The 6,622-nt window shown below is 39.7% G+C and overlaps 1 long non-coding RNA gene across 1 annotated transcript; it reads right to left on the minus strand.

Annotated features, from left to right (window-relative positions):
• Positions 1 to 485: 485 nt before the first annotated feature.
• LOC133384317 (uncharacterized) lies at positions 486 to 5,285 on the minus strand. Its single transcript, XR_009762502.1, has 3 exons — positions 5,209 to 5,285; positions 2,601 to 2,672; positions 486 to 766 (listed from the first exon to the last, which is right to left on the minus strand). It is a non-coding gene; the product is annotated as an uncharacterized LOC133384317 (long non-coding RNA).
• Positions 5,286 to 6,622: the final 1,337 nt, after the last annotated feature.

Here is a 6,622-nt window from a genome sequence, read left to right on the forward strand (position 1 = left end):
ACCACAGGCCACAAACATGTTGTTCCACAGAATTAATGATTATGCAGAATATGTAAATGCCTGAAATAAAAATAAATAACCTGCTCATAAATGTTGATGGAGATAAGGCATGGGATTGGCTTGCACTCACTCACACACACACACATACACGGTCTCTCTCTCTCTCTTAATAAACCTGTAATTCTGGAATTAAAACTCACCTGCTTTTCTCTCTGACTTCAGATCTTCAACCAAATCTTAGCATCCTAAATGCAGCAAGTGGGACTTGGAGGGAATGGGACTGGAGTGGACATTGTTGCCTGGAGTGGAGAGGAGGTGATGGGGATGGAGTTGAACAGTTCTTGTGGAATACGAAAACCAGAGTGCATACATTGCGCTCTGTACAAAATGCATTGTTTGCTCCATGTGCACATTGCATGCATAAAACATAAGAACATGCAACTGTAATTGTTTGTAAATAATGTGCATTTTAATGGAATCGGAAGGTGGGGAACCTGAGCTAAGCCAAGATGAAGTGAGATAGGAGTTAGAAAAAAATTAGTACAGATTGGACTGTCATTGAGATTTTTAGAATAGCTCATCCCTACAACACAGCTAATAAAATGGGACTGAGAGGACCAAGGTGTCAACCATGCAGGAATAGTGAGCTTTTCACTGGTCATTGTTGCTCCTGCTGCTTTAGACCTCACTTGTGGTCTGCAGAATCAGTCTCATGTCACAAGGGAAGGGAACATCTGCAGTACGTGTTGGAAGACTGCTTGGTTGCCTGTGGAAAGAAAAGAGAGACTGGGGGATAGGGATGACCATTTCTCCTTGCAGCCCTAGTTGCAGGAGTGGAGTGAAGGGACCTTCGAGGTCTTTATATCTAGAATCTGGAGAAAGGATTCTTGTTAAGAAGGGATGGGAGGAACTGATGGGACAGATGATGTCAGAGGGGTTCCCCATCTGGCTTGACACCTCCTCTACTTCCCCCCCTCCAGGTTTTAGGGTAAAAAAAAGCCTCCTTTTGGAGCAAATACCTAGCTTTTTTGAAGCCAAATTGCAGTACAGGGGCCTTTTTCCTGCAGCACTGACCCTCCACCCCAAATCTCCCCTCCACTCTGCAATTTGGCTAGAAACAGCCTTCAATGAGTGCTATTGAAATTATTTATTTAATTTATATCCCACCTTTCCTCCCAATAGGAACCCAGGAAATGATGTTTGCAAGCCTCGTTGATGCATGGGAGTAGTCTTTGTGGAGTGTCATTGGCAAGGGAAGGTTAACCTCATTTTATGGTGTTCCAATACTTTTAACTTTTTTTAGATCCTGATGCAATCGAGTATTGTCTTATTTGGGATTGCATTTTGCCTCAAGTGGCTCATTGAGGCCCCATTTGCTCACCGAGGCTCCATTTAAAGCAGTATCATATCACTTTCAACAGCCATGGCTTCCCCAAACAATCCTGGGAACTGTAGTTCATCTGATAATTGTTGAGAGACCCATGTTTCCCTCCAGAGCTACCATATCTAGAGTGATTTAACAATCAGTCCTTTTTCCTTGGGAACTCTGATGATCATAGCTCTGTGACGGGAATAGTGGTATTTTGACAACTCTCAGCAGTTTTAACAAACTACAATTCCCAGGATTCTTTCGGGGAAGCCATGGCTGTTTAAAATGGTATGACACTGCTTTAAATGCAGTGCAGATGGGGCTTTAGTATCAGTTTTAAAAATAAAAGTCTGGCAATTATACAAACAAAAATTAGAAAAAAGTTACCCTACCCCGATATAAAGACTTCAAATAAGAATATAAAATGACCCTCCTGTTTGTGTTTTACAACAACCATCACTAACAAATATTTGAAATCAAGTAGACAGCGGATTCCCCAGGCAATAGTTAAGGACTGCATATTAGGATTGCCAGGTCAGAAGCATCCCAAACCCTGAGATTTCAGGGGTGGGCCCTAGTGATGTCAAGGGGCAAGCCTTAGTGATGCCACAGGGGCAGGCCCTAGTGATGTCATTAAGCATGATAAATTAAGCATCAACCACAGTTGCTTGGAGCATACAATTCAAACAAAAACATTTTCTGATTGGAAACTGAGATAGAAATCTTAGCTAAAAGATGGAGCTTGGGTAGGGAACATTTAATCTAGCCTACTTGCCAGAAGGCCATTGTAGGAAAAAAGGAGCCTAGTGTTGTGGAGATGTTTGATGGGAGCACTCAGGAATAAAGATCAATGCTCCTGAAGGCTGCAATTCTAAACATACTTACTAAGCCCCATAGAACTCAATAGGACCTAATTCTGAGTAGATATGCTTTGGATTGTGCTGTTGGTAAAGCTTGACTAGGGATCCTCTGCAAAAAATATCCATATCCAAGCAGGGTTGGCAACCCCCTGCCTCGAATGCCCTGCCCCTACCTTTTAACATGGCTGCTCCAAACTTCTTTACAGATTTGACCCTTCACTTCAGAAAGAGGTTTCAGAAATGAGTAAGAGTAAGATGATTCTCTACCCTTTTCTGTCTACGCTGTGGGCTGCTATAAACTCACTTTGACAGCCAACCCAATTGCAATGAGTAATAATTGACAGAGAGAAAACACACATGGTTTGGCCTACCTTCACAGATAGCAGCTTGGGAACAACAGCAATTGCAGCCACACTTCCCAGTATGTGAATTCTCCTTTACTACTGTTGGGCAAGAAACAAACCATCATGCAACCAACAAGGGTTTAAGAACATGAGCTGAGCACATGGAACCACTGAGCACATGGAACCACTGTTGTTGCTTCTATGGATGTAAGGTGGTGAGGTCAGGGGTAAATGAAATGCAAATAGAAAAAGAAAAGGGAAAGACAGTGATGATTTCTTAAATGCAATACCATACCAACCACAACAAAATTCCTATGAGTAAGGCAGAAACCTCAGCATCCCACAACCAGTCAGGATTCCTAACCAAAAACCAAAACTAAAAAACTCATGGCAGCCAGTCAGCCAAGGTCACAGAAATCCCCATGCAGCACAACCTGACCCAGGGGCTGCAGTTAGTGCAGAATTCGGTGGCACGATTGCTGACATGAGTGAAACCCTATCAGCACATAATACTTCTGCTCTGAAATCTGCACTGGTTGCTGATTGGCTACAAGGCTGTGTTCAAGGTGTGCTTTCCATGTTATGAGTTCCACATAGTACTTGTTCTGCTCTTGTAAGAAATCAGTCCTTTTGTGTGGCAGCACCTACGCTTTGGAACTCCCTGCCGATTAACATTAGGCAGAAGCCTTCATTGTAATCTTTTTGGCACTAGCTAACAACATTTTTGTTTAGGCAAGCCTACCCAGGCAGGTAGAAGCTATTGTGTTTTCTGTCTGTTTTTAACTCATTGTTGGTTTTATTATTTTGAATGTTTTTAAATACCTGTCTTTAACTGTTTTTGCCAATAATTTTATTGTCTTAATTTCTTCTGTAAACCACTTTGAGATAAAGCAGTATATAAATGTTGTATATAAAATACATAAATAAATTTTGCAGTCACTGTGGCCCTTGGGTCTCTTTCCACTTTTAGGAACATGCACTTTATACCCACTCAGGCCATTTGATACATCTAGCTTAATACTGATGACTAGCATTGGCTCTCCAGGATTCCAGGCAATAGTCTTTTTCTGGAAATTGAATTTTGGACCTTTGCATGCAAAGCATATATTCTGCCACTGAGCTACATCCTTTCCCCTGTTTAAAAAATGTATTTTTAAAAATTGTTCTTTTCAATTCACTAATTAATGCACATCATACCTAGGGCAGATCTACAGTGTCCATTTAAAGCACGCTAAACACACATTTGAAGTACATGAAACCCACATAAAATCATGGGAACTGTAGTTTATTAAGGGTGGTGGGAACAATAACTGTGAGGGGAAAACTATATTTCCCAGGATTCTTTAGGGGAAGTCATGGGCTTTAAATGCTAGGTGGATGTGCTTTACATGTATTGTGTGGATCTACTTAATAAACTTGGCCTGCATGTAAAGTGTTTTAATTAAATATTTTAAATGGAAATGAGCTATATAGTTTACTGGGTGACCATGGGCTACTCACCATCTTTCATCCTAATCTCTCCCTCAGGATGAAAACAACAGAGGAGGACCATGACCACCCCAAGGAAGAAGGGCACACTGAAAATGCAGAGGAAGTAATACTGTACAACCATAGTGTGAAATTTATTGGGACATAGTATGAAGAAATATTTATATAAGCATGACTGTCAAAGATGTTTATTATTTATACAACCTGTAAAGATATTTGTAGTGCAATCCTATGATTGTTTACTCAGAAGCAAGTCCCAATGTATTCAATCAATCAAACAGGGAAGCAGGCACAGACCTGCAGCCTCAGGAGATAAGGAACTTCACTTACCCAACCCAAAATTCAGAATCATTTTATTTATTTATTATTTGATTTATATCCCACCCATCCTCCCAGCAGGAGCCCAGGGCGGCAAACAAAAGCACTAAAAACACTTTAATCATCATAAAAACAGACCTTAAAATACATTAAAACAAAACATCTTTTAAAACATTTTCTAAAAAAGCTTTCAAGACCTTTTATTAAAAAAAGGTTAAAAACATTGGGTTTTTTAAAAATGTTTTTAAAACATATTAAAAAACAATTCCAACACAGAAGCAGACTGGGATAAGGTCTCAACTTAAAAGGCTTGTTGAAAGAGGAAGGTCCTCAATAGGCACCGAAAAGATAACAGAGATGTCACTTTAAGCTGTTTTGGAACTGTTTATACTTGTTTTTATGATTATTGGATTTTAAAGGGATTATTTCTTATTGTGAGCTGGCTTGGTTCCAGACTGCAACCCTACCTCACAGGGTTGTTGGGAAGACTCCATATATATATACACACACACTGGAGATGTAAAATACATAGACCCCATATAATAGATTATTTTCAAAACCAGTTGGTCATTGCAGAACATTTTAAAAAAAAATAAAGTCAGTATTAGTTTCCTACATAATGAAAGCAGTGACACCTATGTAAGCCCTGCCTAATTGCTTTAAAATAGGATTGGAGGGATTAGAAAAGCAAGTATTGGGTTAAATCTTCATAATGGGAATGTTTTCAAAACACTGCCATCTTCAACAGCCCAGGAAAATTTGACTTTGTTTGACTCCTGCACCCAAGAGAAAAAATGACTTCTGGTACTGCTAAAAGCTATATACTTACTCAATTTATGAGATTTTCAGATAAACAGGGGGGGAAATCAGCTTCTACCTTTGCAGTGAGGTCTAGGTACTGCCTGGAGGCCAAGAAATCCCTTGTCAATCACAACCCTGACTTCACTTATTGGCTACAAACCTGAAAGGGCGGGGTTAGAGCAGCCTGCTAAGAGATAATTTCACAAAAGTTGTGGGGAGCAGCTGATGTTTTGGTATATATCTTGTGAACCAGACCACCTAGAAACTTAATTTTTAAAAAAATGAAAGCTGAGAGTCCAGAGATTAAGGTGACTCACCTGGAGACCCAGAGAGGACCCCAAAAATCCAGAGTCTCTGGTTGAAAACCAGACACCTGCCAACCCTATTGCACATAGCCTGTCACAGATGAAGGAACTATGTAAGTGAAGCCTATTCACTAAACATGAGTGGTTGTTTTATGTTTATACAAGCGACACAAGCAGAGGTTCCAACTAATAATTAGATAGGGAAAACAATACTTTTTATGATCTATGTAATAATATGATTGGATAGCTAGCAAGGCAGTTCTGAAATCTTATTGCATATTTAGTAAGAAAAAAGTAAATGTAAAAATAAAATTGACAACAGAGAAAGAGAGGTGAGGTGAGAAGCGGGGGAAAGATTCTTGCTCCCAACACTCTTCTTTTTTGTTTAAACAACTCATTCTTTGCAGCTGGGGATCTGATTGCCTAGCCTGGTCTTGATGACTGTATTATGCTGCATTGTTGATGCCGGACTGCTAGTTTTAAAAATCTTGCAGTGTTTTATTGAAATGTTTTTAATTGCTATGTATTTTATTTTATTTGTGTATTTTATGTGAACTGCCTTTGGAAGAATTTTATTCTTGGAAGGCAGCCCATCATCATCGAAAGTGAAAATAACCAACAAACACTGGGAGTCAAACAAAGGAACATGAGGGTAAAGGCATGGCTTGATGGAATAAAGGGGAAAGGGGATGCATCAGACAGTAACCTGTATGGGGCCATTAGTTTGCTTCAGCTTTTCCCAAGTTTTGGGTCCCCAGATGTTGTTCCCATCAGCCCCAGCCAGCACAGCCAATGGTCACGAATGATGGGAACTGTAGTCCAGCAACATCTGGGGACCCAAAGGTTGGGAAAGGCTAGTCTACATACTACTCATTCTGTTCAACCACAGCACTACATTTTGAGTTGTATCCAATTGTGGTTTTGACTTAGTAGGAACTGCTTCCATTAGCAGGAGTCAGAGAACCTGCTTTCACCAGTTATTTGATTATTATTATTATTATTATTATTAATTTATACATACATACCCCACCTTTCAGCCAAAGGCCCTCAAGGCGGCTTACAAAAACCACAAATATAAAAATACAATATAAAATACATCAATAAAACAATACAATTTACAAAATACAAAATACAATT

The sequence above is a fragment of the Rhineura floridana genome, chromosome 4 (assembly GCF_030035675.1).
Source record: "Rhineura floridana isolate rRhiFlo1 chromosome 4, rRhiFlo1.hap2, whole genome shotgun sequence".
Lineage (NCBI taxonomy): Eukaryota > Metazoa > Chordata > Lepidosauria > Squamata > Rhineuridae > Rhineura > Rhineura floridana.